Source organism: Meriones unguiculatus, chromosome 10 (genome assembly GCF_030254825.1).
Source record: "Meriones unguiculatus strain TT.TT164.6M chromosome 10, Bangor_MerUng_6.1, whole genome shotgun sequence".
Classification (NCBI taxonomy): domain Eukaryota; kingdom Metazoa; phylum Chordata; class Mammalia; order Rodentia; family Muridae; genus Meriones; species Meriones unguiculatus.
Genome location: NC_083358.1, coordinates 120,409,658 through 120,427,776, shown reverse-complemented (window position 1 = coordinate 120,427,776; position 18,119 = coordinate 120,409,658). Strand labels below are relative to the sequence as shown.

General features: G+C 43.3%; 1 protein-coding gene and 1 long non-coding RNA gene across 13 annotated transcripts in view; one reads left to right on the top strand and one right to left on the bottom strand.

Moving 5' to 3' along the window:
- Positions 1-5,852, bottom strand: part of Inpp4b (inositol polyphosphate-4-phosphatase type II B) — a 796,958-nt gene extending 791,106 nt beyond the window's left edge. For 9 of the 11 annotated variants that reach the window (XM_060393233.1, XM_060393234.1, XM_060393225.1 and 6 more), the window contains exon 1: positions 5,404-5,851. The gene's annotated coding sequence lies outside the window, so the exon portion shown is untranslated. Of the gene's footprint in view, positions 1-5,403 lie in introns of all 11 variants that reach the window. The other 2 variants (XM_060393235.1, XM_060393232.1) reach the window with 1 other exon arrangement.
- Positions 4,420-15,839, top strand: LOC132656996 (uncharacterized). Of its 2 annotated transcripts, none has more exons than XR_009594844.1 (3): positions 4,420-4,718; positions 9,062-9,195; positions 12,261-15,839. It is a non-coding gene; the product is annotated as an uncharacterized LOC132656996 (long non-coding RNA). The 2 variants fall into 2 exon arrangements; XR_009594845.1 differs by lacking the exon at positions 4,420-4,718 and adding an exon at positions 5,146-5,391.
- Positions 15,840-18,119: the final 2,280 nt, after the last annotated feature.

Below are 18,119 nucleotides of genomic sequence, written 5' to 3'. Positions count from 1 at the left end.
AGTCTGCCGGAGTGCACAAGCTATAACCCCAGGTTAAGATGCCTCTGACTCTCCGTCTTCCTTCCTCTCCCTCATGTCGCGTGGCTTTTTATGTCCTGCTAAGCTAGTCAGTGGAGTTCACTTCTGAGCTCTGGTCTGCTAACGCAGAGCCTGACAACAATTAAACAGCAACTATGCATGAAGTACCAAGAGCACGTTTGCTGTGAGTGACCGCGAGGACCAGGGAAGACAGGTGTTTAACGTTACACTCTAGAATGGCGATCTTTCTGCATCAGTCTCCCGGATTCTGGGATGCACACCTGCCTGGACCGCCGTGCCGCGCAGGGCCACCAGCTGTAACTGTAAGGGCTCTAGATAGTTTATTTTGTAGTGCTGGGGACTGCCCAAGTTCTCCCTCCAACTAGGCAAGTGTGTTCCCATGGACCCACAGTTTCAGCTCAGCAAACACTCAGAGAGCTGGATGGGTGTTAGGTTGTTTTGGGTGCTGTTGTTTGAGATTTTGTTGCTGTTGTTTGTTTTTCATTTTTGTTTTTCATGGGCTGGATAGTTTTACGTCAACTTGACACAATCTAGAGTTACCTGAAAAGCGGGAACCTCAGTTGAGAAGATGCCGCCGTAAGGTGGGCTCTAGGCGAGCCTGTGGGATATTTTCCTAATTATTGATGGACGGGAAAGGGTACAGTCCATTGCAGATGGGGCCATCCCTGGGCTAGCCATCCTGGCTTCTATAAGAAAGCAGGCTGAGCAAGCCATAAGGAGCAAACCAGTAAGCAGCCTCCTCCATGGCCTCTGCTTTAGCTTCTGCTTCCAGGTTCCCGCCCTGCCTGAGTTCCTGTCCTGACTGACTGTGAGGCACTGTTCTCACCCTGAGAAGCGTTTCGAGGTCTTAGTCAGCTACGATTTTCATAGTGAACAATTTTGAGAGCTCTTTTTAAACTATGACCACTTACCTTTGAAAAGCTCACTCTTTTGAGAAATAAAAAATGCCTTGTGATAATTTAAATTAAAATTTACATTATGTAAACATCTGATAGAAGTTTTTAATACAATTTCCTTTTGTATCTTGGAAGATTTTTTCATTGCTATTGTTGCTTCAGTGATGCAATATCAACATGACTTTAATATAGCCTGTGTGTCCTAACATTGGAAAACATCATAGAAAACCATTAAATCATTTCTCTGTTAGCTTGTTGCACAGCTATTTGCTGAAAATAGGAAGACAGGTGAGTGGATGGATGGATAGATAGATAGATAGATAGATAGATAGATAGATAGATAGATAGATAGATATTAATTGGTAATTTGTTGGGTAGTCAGATGCTAGATAACAGATAGATGATAAATAGTTAAGATTCCCATTTAAAAAGTTATCTCCATCCTCGTGGAAACTATTAATTTAAGTAATTCCCAAAGGAAATTCCACCAGAGCTCACAATTTGAGAAGCTCACAACGTCTTTTGTTCACTCACCTAGTCCTCTGCATGGCCCCCAATATACCATCAGGGCATGTAGGTAGAACAGCTTCCTCCAAATACAGTTCAAGAAAACAAGTTTGGAAAACGTTATTTAAGAGTACTGCATTGTGCTGAGGTGACACCCACAGGCCAGCAAAATTACAAAGACAACTGGAAAGGTGTAAAGTCAAGACTCCATAAGCACACAAGCCTTGTGTATATTGTCAACAAGGAGGTACTCCTAGGGCAGGAGGTTGGGGATGCCACAGTGCCCCAGATAAAAGACAAGACGTCCTTCAATGGTCTCAGACTCCTTAGTCTGTGATTGGTCAGAATTCAGAAAACACTGTAGCCTTGTGTGTGTGTGAATGTATGTGTGCCTGTATGAGTTTATGTGCATATGTAGGTGCCAGAGGAAGACCATGAGAGAGGGCTGCATCCCCTGGAAATGGGAGTTATAAGCCCTGTGAGCTGACCATTGTAGGGGCTGGGAACAAACCCAGGCCCCCTGCAAAGACAGATGTGGCAAGAACTGCATAAAGAGGCTGGGCTGGGATAGCTTGACTCCAGTTATGCCTGGGACTCCTTAGAAGCTTATAAGCTTCCTTATACGTTTTTCCACTGCCTAAATATTTTTTCTAAAGTTTTGAAACACAAAGACTACATGACTTTTAGATGCAAAAATCCAATTGTAGCATTATCATTATCATTTGTATTTATCTATAAACAGATATCCATGCTGAAATTATTTATTGAACAGTATTAAAGTACATATGAAATGAGTGTCTGCTAAGGGGCTGTCTGGTAGTGATTCCTAATGCAACATGCAAAAAGAAAACAACAACAACCTGGCTTTTAGAGTGAGTTCTTTCGGCCTTTAAAGAGAGCAATCGGTCCTTTTTAAAGAATAAGATACAGAATACAGAAAATACATGTTTTGAACATGTAGTCATTATTGAAATTGAAAATGCTATATGAGTGACAGACATTTATTCCATGCAGATTATAAAATATATGACACTTGTTTATCTAACTATTAGTACCACTGAGTGGAAAAGGCAAACATGGTAGATATGCAGAAAGCGTTTTCCTCACTAATTACAATTTTCCCCTGTTTGGACTTTGCATTTTTAGTTGCTGGATGCTTACCTGGAACTGATGTCTACTTGGTTGCTAAGAGATAAGATGGGTTGGCAGCTGTTCCTGTCTTTCACCAAGTTGCCTTCTAGGATTTTGCCTAAGGGCAGTGGAAGTTAACTGCTACCCAAGAGGGGGAAATGGCCTGACTTGAGCTAAAAGGCAATATGCAGGATTTTAGAAGAGAAATCAAGAACTTTGAATTTACACCACAGTGTAGAACAAATAGCTGGCTTCATTTCACTTTCTATTTCAGAAACCTAAAATGTAATTGCATCGTCCTCTAACCAAAGCTGACTGTTTACAGTATTAGAGGCAGATAGCATTTTGACAAAGGAATCTTGTAAGATTTAAAGATTTATACAGTCAATTTGAATCCTCAAAGTGGTCCTGAGCCCAACATTCTAAGAATATTTTCTGTCCAGAACTTTGGTGATTCTTTAAATGTTTTGGGGGTCAAGACTCAGTTTGGTTTATCAGGTTGCTCTCATTTTGTTAGGATAAAATCAAAGCCCTGTTCCAAACACCTTGTTGGCCATTAGTTTATCACAAATAAATACCACTTTAAGCTCATCAGTGAGAATACAATTCAGAATGTTAATATTCAATTGGAAAATGTTTCCCAATGACACAGAGCCTCTAGCTTCTCATCATACGCATAACCTTTCAAGGACACTCTATTAGGTCACAGTTGAGAGAAATTCACAGAAAAAAAAAACAGCATTGTTTTTTTCTTTTCTTTTAATGAGACTAGGTTTTTTTTTATTTTTTAAATGAAACTAGTTTTTTATACATTATATTCTGATTGCACTTTCCCCTCCACAACTCCTCAGAAATCCTCCCCACTTCCCCTCCCACCTGAATCCACACCCTTTCTGTCTCTTATTAGATAACAGGCATCCAAAAAAATAATAAAATAGGGCAAAACAAAACAAAATACAGAAGAAGAAGGGCCAAAAGAAAAGAGCAAGAAACAAATATAGATTCAGATACACAATTCACACACAGAGAGATCCTATAAAAATCATTTTTTTCTTCTTCTTTTTTTTTTTTCCAAATCATTTTAGCTTACTGCAACACCAACAGGGCCAACAGGTTTGAGTTTAAAGCCCATGTGCTGGGCCCAGAGGCACGGATCAATTACTGTGATTTTATGTCAATGCTTCCCGGGAGTACATCCCTAAGAACATGAGATAATGTATTTCCTCCCACACGGACTGAGCTGACAGTGCCTGCTCGCCCAAGCCTCTCTGGCCTCTCCCTCTGACACCATCAGGCAGCCACTCTGTTGATGAGTCTCTGAACCAACTCAGACTGATACCATTCTGATTCCAGAATTCATTAAGAAGATTCCTGCAACCGTTAGGTCCTCTAAAGGTAGATGTGTACCTACGAAGGGGGGGCATCTGGTGCCCATCCTATGAGACATGAACCCATCCCTCTCTTCGGCACTTTTGTTTATTTTATAAAGATACACCTTTACAAATAAGTTCTTGCATGCTGAGGGGAAATACAAACAGCATGAAATACCCAAGTAATAACCTCAAATGGCATTTTAGAAAGAGGGAGAAAGCCGGAAGCAGGAGAAAGAAAACGATAAAGATTGAAAAAGAAACATTCTAGATCATAAAAAAACAAGCATGATAGAATGTCCCGCTGGGTTTCCCTGGGAAGTTGGTGCTGGAGGGACAAAATCAACAAAAACATCCTTGCCCTTAAGAAACCTCGGTCCACGAACAGTAACTGCCTCCTCTCTCGTCGGGGTTTTTCCAGTAAGTTTTGAGCGGCTGCAACTATCTCATCAATATGCGCATCCTCACCTATAAAGCTCTGTCTCCAAACAGAAATCAGTGGGTGTGCTCAGGGGCAGAAACCACCTCCCGGAGGGAAGGAAAATCAAAGTCGAGGAAGGGCAAACTCAGGTGCTTCTGGCACTGACTGCGAACTCAAAGTCCACGCAAGAAGCAGACTCCTGGACTCACTCTGGTTCCCGGCCCTGCCAGAGGGGCCAGATGAGCTCAAGGAGGCTGCAGTGCAGAATTCAGATTCCAAACGATTCTCCAACCACCACCTCTTACTTTGAGGTCCTGATTTCCTAACTCTTTCTTTACTCTACTCCTCTTCGGGGTAGGTAGAGCATGAAGGTAATCCAAGGGGAAACAGGCCTGTTTTTTGGGTTTGGGTTTTGTTTATTTGTTTTGTTTGTTTGTTTGTTTGTTTGTTTTTCTTGGCCAGGAGTTGCTGAAGGTGGGATTAGGTATGGCCATAGCGAGGGGGTTCTTTAGTCAACTGGGACCCCAGCATCCCTTCCACACCTTAAAGACCAGGACCACTTCCTCTGAAGCAGGTGGCAGCCAGACTAGGGTTAAGAAGGAGCCCCCATGCAGACCCATGTAGCCTTTTAAGAACCGCTTAGGTGGGCACAGCCTGGGCAGATCAGCTGGGCCAGACCTCATTGTCACCTGGCAGTGTGGTGTGTGTGTGCGTGTGCGTGTGTGGTCTGTCTGTGTGCATGCGTGAGTACATGTGTGAGTGCCAGGCCGAGGGAGCGCCGGCAGACAATAATCCGGGGTCACAGGGATAACCTGACAAGCCACCCCCTGGGCGGCGAGGCTGAAGGGATGGTAGCGGTCGCAAGCTGGGAAACTTGATAAGAAACACATCAGCTGCCTCACAGGCAGGACACAGTCCCCACCTCCACCACCCTGAGCCCTCAGATGCGTGCCCACAGCCTCCGGATTCACCCATCCTCACCCGCCGCACCCCGCAAAATTCCCTACCCGGAGCCCCAGGATCCCAGGTAGGATGTTACCTCTTGCAGAGGCTGAGTAGGGGGCGATAGCAGCGGCAGACACTTTTCGGGATGACTTTCCTGCGTTCTCCAGTGAGAGCGTGTGCGCCCGAGCAGAAGCTGTAACCTGCTATTTATAGCGGCGAGCTCAGCACCCGGGGCTGGGAACCCGGAGGATGCTGGCGCGCAGGGCGCGGGCCGCTGCCGGCTGCCAGCTCCCCGCTCCGGGCTAACAGCTCACGCTCCGCCCGCCGCCCCGCCGCGCGCGCCCGGGAGAAGTTGCTCCTCGCCCGCAGCTCACACGCCCCCTGGCACTGTCGCCGCGTCCCCACCCCCAATGCCCTGCTCTCTTCCTCGTCGTCCTAGGCTCGCTCCCTCGGAGCGGTCTCCTCCCAATGTCACCAACCAGCCACCTAAGACAAGCAGCAGCAGTGCAGCCGAGCAGCTCGCCTCCCCGCCACAGATGGAGTTTGTGGCCCCAGCGCACAGCTACAAATGACCACAACACGCCGCTTCTGTTTACTGACGCCGCCACTCAGATTTTGTGATGTCTCAGGGGACAGCTACCCGCCCTGGGGTGTGGGATCACAGGAGCGAAGGGGAGGGATGGCCCCAGGCAGCTACAGGGAGACCCGGGCAGGAGAAGCGGCTTCAGAACGGGAAAAATGCAAAAGGACAAGAGAAGGAGCCTCGCACTGGTCTCAACTGACTGTCCCCGGAGGAGGGTTGGGCGTTGGTGGGGTGTGAAGTGGTGTCCCACGTTCTGGTGACTTCTGTGGGTCAGAGTCCTGAGAACTGTTTCTCCCCTAGACTACCAGGCTGAGCAGACCTGGGCGCGGGGGCAACCCAGAGCCAGTGCCCACCTTGCAGAGTGCTCCCGACCGTCAGGCAGATGCTTTTGACTGCCTGGTTGTGTGGAGACAAACCCGCCCTCGGTGTGTTTGGGGTGTCAGGAAATCGGGTGTGTAATCACGCAGTCTGAAAAAACTCAAACTCCCCCACTTCCTCGCGAACAAGCCCGCCGGTGACCGGTAGCTTGGACGGTCGGGGCTACGGGGGGGGGGGGGGGGGGGCGGATGGCTCTCCCCATCTGCGCTTTACAGGTGCCACCTGCCGGTTTTCTTGGAAAGGTTTTGACCACTCTGCTCAGAGGTAATTCTCCCCAGAACTTACCCACAAAGGCAAACTGGGCCTTTTTCTTCCTTGCAACCCTTCAAAATGGCATTCTAAATAAAGTGCAAATGCTTGTACACAAGTGTGACATTTGTCAGACAAAGAGTCTGGAATCTTAAAGTCGGTGAAATCAATTTGGGTTAAGGCAGTGCTTAATAGTATTACAAAATGGGAAGCTGTGCCTGCCTCCAGCTGTCACTCCTGCTGTCACTGCCTGAATCTAGACATCCATTTACTTCCCAACTATTTGCTGCTAGGTATTATTTTTCTCTGTGAGGGCAGGGACTTGAATGATTTCATCTTTCGTGTTTGTGTGTGAAACGTGGGGTGGTGGTTCTTTGGTTGGTTGGTTTGGTTGATTAGTTTGGTTGGCAGCTTGGGTTGGTTAATTAATTTGGTTAGTTTGTTGGTTAGTTGGTTGATTTGGTAGGTTGGCTTGTTTGGTTGGTTAGTTCATTTGGTTAGCTGGTTGGTTTGGTTGGTTGTTTGGGTTAGTTGGCTGGTTGGGTTGGTTCATTTGGTTGGTTGGCTGGTTTGGTTGGTTAGTTTGGTTACTTGGTTTGTTAATTGGTTGATTTAGTTGGTTGGCTGGTTGGTTGATTTGGATTGGCCCAATTAATTTGGTTTGGTTGGCTGAATTGGTTCATTTGGTTTGGTTTGGTTTGGTTTGGTTTGGTTGCTTGCTTGATTGGTTTAGTTTGGTTTTCAGATATTTTGTTTGGCTGCGACACTCCCAGAGCTTGGAGCAGTTATAAACATTCTGTAATTTCAACCAATGTCTAAAGAATGACTCATAAAACTGTGGGACAGAAACTGTGTTGGCTTCTTCTCACCCTGGTCCCCAAAGCCCTCCCTGCCTTCTCTCCAATTCATTTATGCTCTACTTTCCCATCACAGGTGAACTGAGGGGAAGAAAAAGCAAGGTGCTGAGGACCAACTTGTCCATCAGACTCTGTCAGGTTGTGGGTCACCCTTGTAGAGTTGCCTGTGCACCTGTAACATAGCCAGTTGCAAGTAATGTCCATGCAATCTACTGGAAAGATGGCACAGTCTGCCCATCAAATAGACACAGAATGGAAGACTATGAACATCAGTGTTCCAAAGCTTCACCACACTGACAATGCCACTAATGCATATGACTTCAGAAAAAAGCTTAAGCGCAAAAAGAAAATGGCACTCTTAAAAGACACTGTAGAGGCTGCCGTGGAAGTGTCAGAACCAGTAAACTATTCTCCCTAAAACAGAGTTGTCAAGATAAGTTACTGACTGGACATGAAGACTCGAAGTGAGATGCCCTTCACAAACCCCAGCATGAATAAAATTCATAGGCAGGTCATTCTGAGCAAGCTCCCTCACAGAAGATTGTGGCCTATCAACTAGAACATTTAAAATGGAAGGGGGACGTTCTATCAGATCTGTACGACACACAGCATTTTAAGGATTCTAACAGCCTGATATTTACCTTTTTTTTTCTTTTGGTTATTTGGTGGCATTTTCCATGTTTCGGCCTGGATGATCCAGGTGCTGCTGTGGTTTATTAAACTCAGTCAGTCTCTGCTTTTACAAGCCTTGAACTTTCAGCTGCTTGTGCTCCTGAAATGCAATTCCATTTGCCAGGGAAGGACAGAATATTTTCTCATTTCCTTTTGAAATATCTTTGTATGGCCAAAGTCAAAGGTGATTGCCAGGAATCAGCATGCTGTCTAAAGCAATAAAGTCAAGTCAAAGGCAATGGTACTGGCATCACACCCCTTTGCAATGAGGTATCTGCTCACTTTCCATACAAAATAGGTATTAACTTTAGAAAGGCCCTCTGTGAGCATCTACACTATAACAACCCTTTATTATTCAAAATTTCTTTGAAACCTGACACTATGTGTGGTATCAGGCTTCATCCTTAACCATAATTATAATGATATTCAGCAAAGAAAGTCTTTGGTTTTGCCCAATTTTTTCTTTTATTGAAAATAGATTCTTTTCTCATACAATATATCCTGATTATAGTTTACCCTCTCTCCATTCCTCTCACTTACTCTGCCCCATTCCTCCCCATCAGATCCACTCCCTTTCTCTCTGTCATTAGAAAAGAATAAGCTTCCAAGAGACAACATCCAACATGGCAAAATAAAATGTAATAAGATGAGGTAAGACTACTACATCATAGTTGGACACAACAACCCAACAGGAGGAAAAGAATCCCAAGAGCAGGCACAATAGTCAGAGACCCACTCGTTCTCACAGTCAGGAATCCCCCCAAAATACTAAGCTAATAGCTATAACATATATATATGTTATATATAATGTTATATATATATATATATGTTATATATGTCCTATTCAAAGGACCTATTGCGGCCTGTGTAGGCCCCAGCTTGCTACTTTAGTCTCTGTGAGCTCATGTGCAACTTTAATTGATTCAGAGGGCCTTGTTCTCCTGGTGACCTCCAACCCCCTGGTGACCTCTGACCCCCTGGTTCTCATAATCTTTCTAATTCCTCTTCTACAGGATTTCCTGAGTGCTGAGAGATGGAATTTGTTGGAGGCCTCCAATTTAGACAGTCTGTCTGCATATTGTATGGCTGTGGGTCTCTGCCTCTGTTCCCATATCCTGTTGGAGGAAGCTTCTCTGATGATGACTGGGTAAGGTGCTGATCTGTGAGTATAGCAGAATATCATTAAAATCATTTTATTGATTTTTTCCAGTAGTATTTGGTTTTACCCCAGATCTCTTTGCTGTCTAGTCTCTGGTTCTTGTCCACCCAAGCAATGTCAGATACGGTTTCTTCTCATAGAGTAGACCATAGATAAAATCAGACATTGGTTGGCTACTTTCACAAGTTCTGTGCCACTATTGCCCTAGCAGATTTTGTAGGTAGGACAGATTATAGGTAAAAGGTTTTGTGGCTGGGTTGGTGTCCATGTTTCTCTTTCAATACTGAAGAGTATCTCCCACACCAAAGAGACAAGAATGTAAGTGTGAGTTCTAGTTCTCCATGGATGTAGACACTCTACTCCATGTTCTACAAGTTCTGTGGTTGTCCTCAGCAATAGGGCCCCACTGTCAGCTTGCACAGTTAGCAACAGCCTGGATTGTCTGGAGATTTCCATGAGACCCACTTAGCCAACATCTCAATTGAATGCACTCTAGTCCCACTACTGGAAACTTTGCCTCTCTGCAAAACTCTGGCTAGTTGAGATTCTGTATCACCCGCTACTAGGAACCCTCATTAGGATCATCTTTATAGTGTCTTGGAAGTTTACACTGCACTGTTTCCACACCTTCTCCCAAATGCTCCCCCAAATCCTAGATACCTCTTTTCAAACTCTCTTGCTCCACCCAGTTCCACAACCTGATCTCTGCCCATCCACTCCAGTCCCCACATTTTAAGTCTGCCCTTAAAATCTCTTCTATGTTCCCTCACGGGATATCCATGCATCCCCCTGTTCTTTACCTAACCCATCTGTGCTAATGGAGTGTAGCTTAGTTATCAATTTTGAAATATCATTTTCATATAATTTCCTGTAAGTGAATCATTCTCACTCAGGATGATTTTGTTTTCCAGTTTCACCATTTGCATGCAGATTCCACTATGTCATTTGAGTAATATTCCATTGTGTAAACGTACCACATTTTCTTATTGATTCTTCTGTTGAGTGACATCTAGGTTGAACCCAGTTTCTGGCTATTATGAATATAGCCACAATGAACATGGTTGAGCAACAGTCCTTTGTGAGGTACGATGAAGCATCCATTGGGTATATGCGCAAGAGTGGTATAGCTGGGTCTTGAGGTAGAATAATTCCCAACTTTCTGAGAAACTTCTATATTGATTTCCATAGTGGCTGTACAAGTTTACATGCCTACCAGCAATGAAGGATTGTTCCCCTTGCTCCACATCCTCCCCAGCATGCACTGTCACTTGTGTTATTGACCTTAGCCATTCTTACAGATATAAAGTGCAATCTCAAAGTAGTTTTGTTTTTCACTTTCCTGCTGGCTAAGGATGTTGAACATTTAAGTGTTTCTCAGGCATTTGAGATTCCTCTATCAAGAATTTTCTATTTAGATTTGTACCCCATTTTAATTGGGTTATTTAATTTTTGGATGCCTAGTTTCTTGAGTTGTTTATATATTTTGGATATTAGCCCTCTATTGGATGTGAAGTTGGTGAAAAATCTTTTCCCATTCTGCAAGCTGTTGTTTTGTCCACTTGATGGTGTCCTTTGCGTCACAGCAGCTTTCATGAGGCCTTATTTGTTAATTGCTGATATTAGAGCCTGTGCATTCTTTGTCCTGTTCAGAAAGTCTACTGTACCAATGCATTCAAGGCCATTCCCACTTTCTCCTGGATCAGCTTCAGTATATCTGGCTTTGTTTTGGGTTTTTTTTTTTGGGTTTGGGGTTTGGGGGTTTTCAAGACAGAGATTCTCTGTGTAGCCTTGGCTGTCGTGGACTAGCTTTGTAGAGCAGGCTAGCCTGGAATTCACAAAAATCTGTTTGCCTCTGCCTTCCCAAGTGCTGGGAATAAAGGTGTGCATCGCATCTGGCTTGCCTTGTTTTTATTTAACATTGTAAATTGTTATTTAGATTAGCTCATATGTGTGCATTTAAGTTAAAAGCAATCTTATTAAAAATAAAAACTTGGCCTAATTTAGGCAAAGAGGGTAAATTATTCTAAAATTAGTTAACTATCTCATGGAACCCAAGAACAGAATGAAGCTAAGCACTGGGGAAAGTGAAAACAGACATTCCATAGGGACTTTGGTCCCCCGTCACTCTCTGTTCCACTCTTCCTCCTTTCTTCTTCTATTTTTCCAGAGTTTCTCTGTTTCTTGATGTACATTGCCACATGGTCACTAATGTCCCCTGAAATCCATGACTTATGGGCCAAATGTGGATTCACATGAAACACTGTGATTGTCCCAGTCACCAAGTCCTAATCCAGTCAGCCAAGGGCAGGGGCCATTTACCATGTCAATGACCATAGCAACCACATGGATAAGAGTGGTGGCCTGCATTAGGAGGCAAGATAAGTGAGTTGGCCAATGAGAGGAGGATCAGGGATTGCCCCACTGCTATTATTGTCTCTTTCTTCTAGTCCTTGACCACTGTCACAACAGGAAGTAGAAAGTAGAGAAGGGAAGTCTAAGGAGTGTCAGGGTCCCTATGTGCAAGTGAACCCGTTTTCTTGAGCATGAGTGAGACAGAATGCTTCTCACTTTTGTTAGTGGACAGAGGGTGGCTTGTTCCAGGAGAAATACCATTCTGTGATCCTTCATTGTGGGCTGGCTAAGCTTGAGAAAGAAATTAAGATTTTTACAGACAGTTTACTTTTTCTTTTCTATGGAAAATTAGATAAAAGATTTTTTAATGAAGCGAGTATAATATAATTTTTACATTTATTGAAGGTAAATACTCTTTCAATTTACATATTTTTCTAGAATTGCACGTAAATTACATAGTTGAAATTCAATAATTTTTCAAATATAATTGGATGGTGGATATGAACATTCTAATGGTCATAAACACATTTGGAAATTTGAAGAGATCTAGACTTATTCTCCAGAGAGCACAAGACAACTGAATTCTTAGTATGTACACACACATTGACAGTGGGATGATATATTTATGATATATTTATTTGAGTTCTATAATTGCAGACCCCATGTTAATTTTCATCTTTTCTAAATCATCCCCTATGCAGAGAAAGAAACAAAGACTCCTTGAAAAAGCATTCAACATGCCAACAAGTATATGTGTAACTATGTGAGAACCAGTACCTGCCTAATCCATTCCAGCATAACCATGTGAGAAACAGTTTCTTCCCACTCCACCCTGAGTAGAAAAAGAAATTCTGAGCTCTCAGGAAGATGAAGGCTGTGTGTAAGGTGGCCATCTTCATTTTCTAGGGCTGCTGCAAGACAATACAGAGACTGGGCTGGATGTATTGAACAAAGGAATGTGTTTTTTCGAAGTTCTAAATGCTGAAATGCCAAGATCAAGGAATCTCAAGCCTTAATTTCTTTGGCACCTCTCCTTGGCCATGAAAGGTGCCCATTTCTCTGGGACCTCTGTGCCTTAATTTCCACTTCTTAAAAGACACAAATTACATTAAGGCCCTCCTGAATGGTCTCCTTTTAACCCAGTAACCTCAATAAGGGCCCCATTTTCAAATAGCCTTAGCTTCTGGGAATCAGGGGAAGGAGCACAATTTTTCTGTAATCTCTGTACAAAGCATCAAACTTGAGAGTCAAAGGAATATAACCTCAATCCTGCTTTGTGTAATGAAAACCAGGGGATAAAAGCCCAGCATTCTCGTTTTTTGAAAATTTTAATCTTCAATATGATCCTGGACCATGGAACTGTGTGCAAAGTGAAAACATGCATGCTGGTTTACTTACCTAAATCCTCCAGATCCCTCGACATCTGCATGTTGCCTAAGTTATGAGGAGAGCTTGTGACTAAAGGACCCTAGGAGGCTTGAGCATCAGTTAGAAGAGAAAGCCAGTGTGGTAGGAGAGCCCCAATAGGACACTTAAGGGGAACCATTATGTTACATATCAATAAAAAGTGTGGATTAACCAGGCATGGTGGCAGACACCTTTAATGCCAGGACTCGGGAGGCAGAGGCAGATGGATCTCTGAGTTTGAGGGCAGCCTGGCCTACAGAGAGTTTCAGAACAACCAGGACTACACAAGAGAAACCTTGTCACAAAAACTCATTAAAAAAAAAAGTGGCTGCCTTGTCTTCTGTGGCCTGGTAATGCTGCTTCCCCCTCAGGGGGAGGTAATTAAAGAGCAGGCCAATCAGTTCATGTCAGAGACAGTCCATGTTCCTATTACAATGGAACCCACTTGGATACTACCATGGGCTACATCTGTGCAGGGGTCTTAGGTTATCTCCATGCATAGTCCTTGATCAGAAGGAAGGAAAAGAAGACCTCCCCTATCAGTGGACTTGGGGAGGGGCATGCATGCAGAGGGTGGAGGAAGGGAGGATTGGTATGGGGGGAGGGAACCACAGGGGGGATACAAAGTGAATAAAGTGTGATTAATAAAGAATTAAAAAAAAAGTATGGCTCATCTGCTGCTATAGTGACCTCAGAATGCCCATGGGTACACCAGAGCCATGCTGTATTAAAAAAAAAAAAAAAAAAAAAAAAAAAAAAAAAAAGTATGTCAAGTCAGCTCTTCAGAAAACCGCAGGGGACACCAGCAGCAGCCAGGGGTGTCCCCAGTGTTGCAGGGCTTCAGAAGTCTTCCCTGGAACATGCCTCATGCTACCCCTAAGCTGAGGGAGCAGAAGCAACTTAACAAAGTGGGTAAATTGTGAACAAATATGGACTTGATTTGTATTCTTAAGTAGGACAAGGAAAATCAAATTAAGTTTCCTGAGTACCAATAGGGTCTTCTGAGAAGTTAATGTTATGGAAGAAAGAGGGTCTTCTGCACTTTCAACCAATAATCTAAAGACTCTGCCAATACACTCCTCTACACACCAGACACTGGATCCATGTGTCCAGATTAAGAACATTTGCCCAAGGGGATCTGTTTTTGTAATCCAGTTATATGAAGAAATTTTATCTGAATTAACACAAACATATGTATATACAAAAACTTCCATTGATAAATTATTTGGGAGTATGTATTTAACTTTTTTTTTTTGAAACTTCATGTCTTTATACAATGTATTTTGATCACATCCTCTTGCCACCCCAGATCCTCTCAATCCATCTCCTTCCCAATTTCCTGTCTTCTTTGTTGTTATAACTGACTGGGTTCAATTCATGCTGCCACCTACGCCTGGGGTCAGCTGCAGGAGCATGGATAAGTCACTAACAGCCATCCCTCAAAGAAAAGTGACTTTCCCTCCCTTAGTAGCCATCACCTCCAGTGGTCTCTCCTCCATCCCTGCTGAAAACTTTAACTTGCTTAGTCTAGTGCAGATATCACAGTTGCTGTGCGTTCGTGTGTGTAACAGAGATGTCGTATCTAACAGACAGGGTAAAAATGTATTTTCTTAAAGAAAATAAAAGGCCTAAAATTACAACACAATAACGTATATGATGAGATTTAGTGAATATATTGCAGAATAGTTTTGAAGGATTCCGGAAAAATACTCACAAATGAGAAAATTGTAGACAGTCACTGGGCAGAGATAATTCCACTCAAAGACTGAGGTCTTCAGAAGGAACAATTTCATTTCTTTGCCTCAACAAGTGTGGAGCTATTATTTTCTCACAAAAGTCATAAAATGGGAAAACATCTAAATTAAAATGTTACTCTTCGTGTTTCCATCTCAACTGCTTTTTATTACATAATTTTGTCACTGGTGGCATAAAATTGAGGAGAAACTTATATTTCAGACACATTTCAAGAAATGTTTATAGCAATCAGGGAGACTGATGGGGGCAGTGAGTTCTCTGCAGAAAGTACTACCTTTGAATGCTTTATTGCATTTCATATGTAAATATATCCTTTTCCAGAGTATTCTTATTTTCAGAAATTTCTATGTATGCAATAATCTTGTCAAATTGCCATCCCGGGTCTCTTTTTCTGGATTCATACAGCTTTCCCTGGAGGATCCTAGTTACCTCCTTCTGGCCTGGCTTGTGGCCTAGACAAGACTGGAATACAAGAGTAAGTCAGAGCAACCAAGGCTACCACCACGCTCCAGTTAAACTCCTGACTCCTCCCCAGCAGAGCTTTGTTAGTTCATCAAAACAAAAACTGTACTCCGGCATCAGACAAGTTAGAGCCCCACTCGTGGTGCTCTCACCCACAGCCTGCCTGACCTTTGACAAATGCCTTCCAGGGGTGGGGTGTCTGACGGCTTTGTAAAATGGGGCTTGGTGGATCCTGTCTCAGAGACTGGCTGTGAAAGTCCCAAGACTATAAGGCAGTGCATGCTTTTCTGCTCAGTAATGCCTTCGCTGAGACAAATGATGGGCATGTGAGGAACAAGATCATTTCCTCATGAAACCTTCTCATTTGTTTGTTCTAGGTTAGCTATTTCTCCATTTCCTAAAGCCTCGTGTTTGTTGTGGAAGCATTAGCTAACACCTGTACAAGGCGACACAGTTTCAAAGACACCAACTGAAGTTAGTACCATAAGGAAGGAGGCATTTCTGGAGCCATGTTGTAAAAATTCTGTGCAAAATCTCTTCTAGTCACTACTTTCTGTTTCCAGCTCTCTTTCCAGTGTCTTTCCATCACTCTTTTTTTTTTTGTTTGTTTGTAGCAGCTTTATTTGGTTTTTTTTTGATACTTATTTTTTTTAATATTTGACACCCTACATATTACAAAATATATATTGTTTTTTTTTCTTTTTTTTATTTTTTTATTTTTTTTTCAATGCAGTTTATTCAGGAACATTGAACAATCCTCGGACCCCGGGGAAAGCCAGCCCACAGCTTAAATAGCCTCTGGGTAGCCAACCCAGGCGTGCCACGGGGGCAATGCAGATAGGTCCACATACATGGAAGCAAGCCAGATCCTCGGCCTTAGCCAAATGTGGAGTTGTTCGTGACAGAGAGCACTCACCATCGGGAAGGTGGAAGGCGGAAACCAGCTCCATCTTTAAGGCATAGCATTCCGCAGCTCTCTACAGTTCCCCCTTTTTGTTTTAGACGCATCAGGCAAGAGTAGAGGTCTGATCTCTGATAATAGAAATAAATTGGGACTTTGTACCGATGTTCATTTAGGTGTCATCCACCCAAAGAGCATCAGACCGTCTGATACCTTTTTCTCAGAGGCGGGACCTGGGGCATCAACCCGCATGCAATCAAACATGCTCTTCTCTGGGTCGAAAGCGGCTGACCCTGAGTGCAGTGCTTAGCCTCGCATCCTGAGCGTATCATTTTAGCTTTTTATGGTATCCAACCATGCTTGGGGAGAATGTCCTGCTTCAATGGCTGTAAAGGCCTGAATGATCATGGCTGCATCACACTGTTGTGAGACTCTAATCTTGCATATATACCACAGGCAAACCAAGGAGACCAACACCAGAAGGCCTGCTAACACTCCCATGCCCGCCCATTCCTTCAGATGATTCATGGCTGCAGCAATCCATGTTGATAATCCTGTGGCTAGTCCTGCGTCCACTCCGGTAGAATTTACTGTGACAATGGCCACTCTCAGCTGCTCCATCGTAGTATCGAATTCTCCAGTCCAATTACCTAAAATATAGCTCGACAATTGTTTAGACAGATTTGCAGCGCAGGAAAAATTCTCATGTTGTATGCTAAAAACACTCACATAAATGACTACTGATTGTATTTTGTGGCGGGAGGAAAGACATGAAAAAGGCAAAACTTTATATTCATCATTTAGTATGTTTAGAGTTAGTTTCCTTGAATGTTCTGCTATCTATTCCATACAGTATTTAGTCTAGCAGATGTATGCACTGAGTATCTAGGAAACACAGGAATGTGGATGTGGAGAAACAGGGATAAGCACATAATTTAATTGAGAGATCGAGGCAAGTGTACAAGTACACAATGAGATACTGTGCATAAATGAAGATTGCAATGTAAAGAACTGTAACACTTAAGAGGCACAAGAAACTAACTCTAATCGGAAGGATCAGAAACACTCTTCGTGAAATGGATGGTATTTGATACGGTAAGGATTTCAAGGAGCACAGTTGTCAGGTATTCCCGAATTGGTCTGAGTGATGGCTACCCAGTAACAAACTCGTCCTGCCAATGTGATCTGTACATTGCATTCTCTGAAGCCATCGCTCCCCAGCTGTGCTGGCCTTACTTTAGTGGTTCATCTCCTTCACTGGATGTCACCGGTGCCTCTTGGAAACAGAAATCCTGTTTCATTTTTTGTGAAGATACAAGGGGGCCACTTCCATTTTCCTAGAGAAATTCATTTGAATTATTTTTGACCAAATTAAATTTAGTTTGAGTCTTTCCAACACTGCTTTAGACCTTCCACCTGGGTAAGGTTGTTTCAACCACAGCATACCATCTGAGACACATTTCTGAGAGTGTCTGCATTTTTCCACAGGATAGGTAGGAACTTTGGTCCCCACATAGCACATGCATCCAGACAGCCTCATTGACTGGTACTCTCTCATATGCTATGTCATACTGACTAGAATGTGAGAAGTTCCATCTTGAGAGATTTTTTTAATGGGTCTCAAGATTCTTACTAGTTACCTCCTGTCAATCAACTGAGGGGGAAAAGGATGATCACATTCATTCTCTTGACTTTTCTCTTGCTCATTTTCTGACCTTTCTCTTCTCGTAGCTTTCTACTTCGTTGCTGCTCTATTCCCTAAGCTTTTCCAATACTATAAATTTCTCTTTCTGTGATAACAGTTATGCTTACAGACTCACAGCCAAACACTGGGTGATGTGTAGGGATTCTTATGGAAAAGGGAGAGGGAAAAAAAGCCTGGAGGTGACAGGAGCTCCTCAAGAAGACCAACAGAGCCAACTAACCAGGGCCCCGGGGAGCTTGCTGAGACTGAAGCATCAACCGAGGACCACGCATGGACTGGACCAAAACCCCCTATAAAAATGTAGCAGATGGACAGCTCAGGCTTCATGTG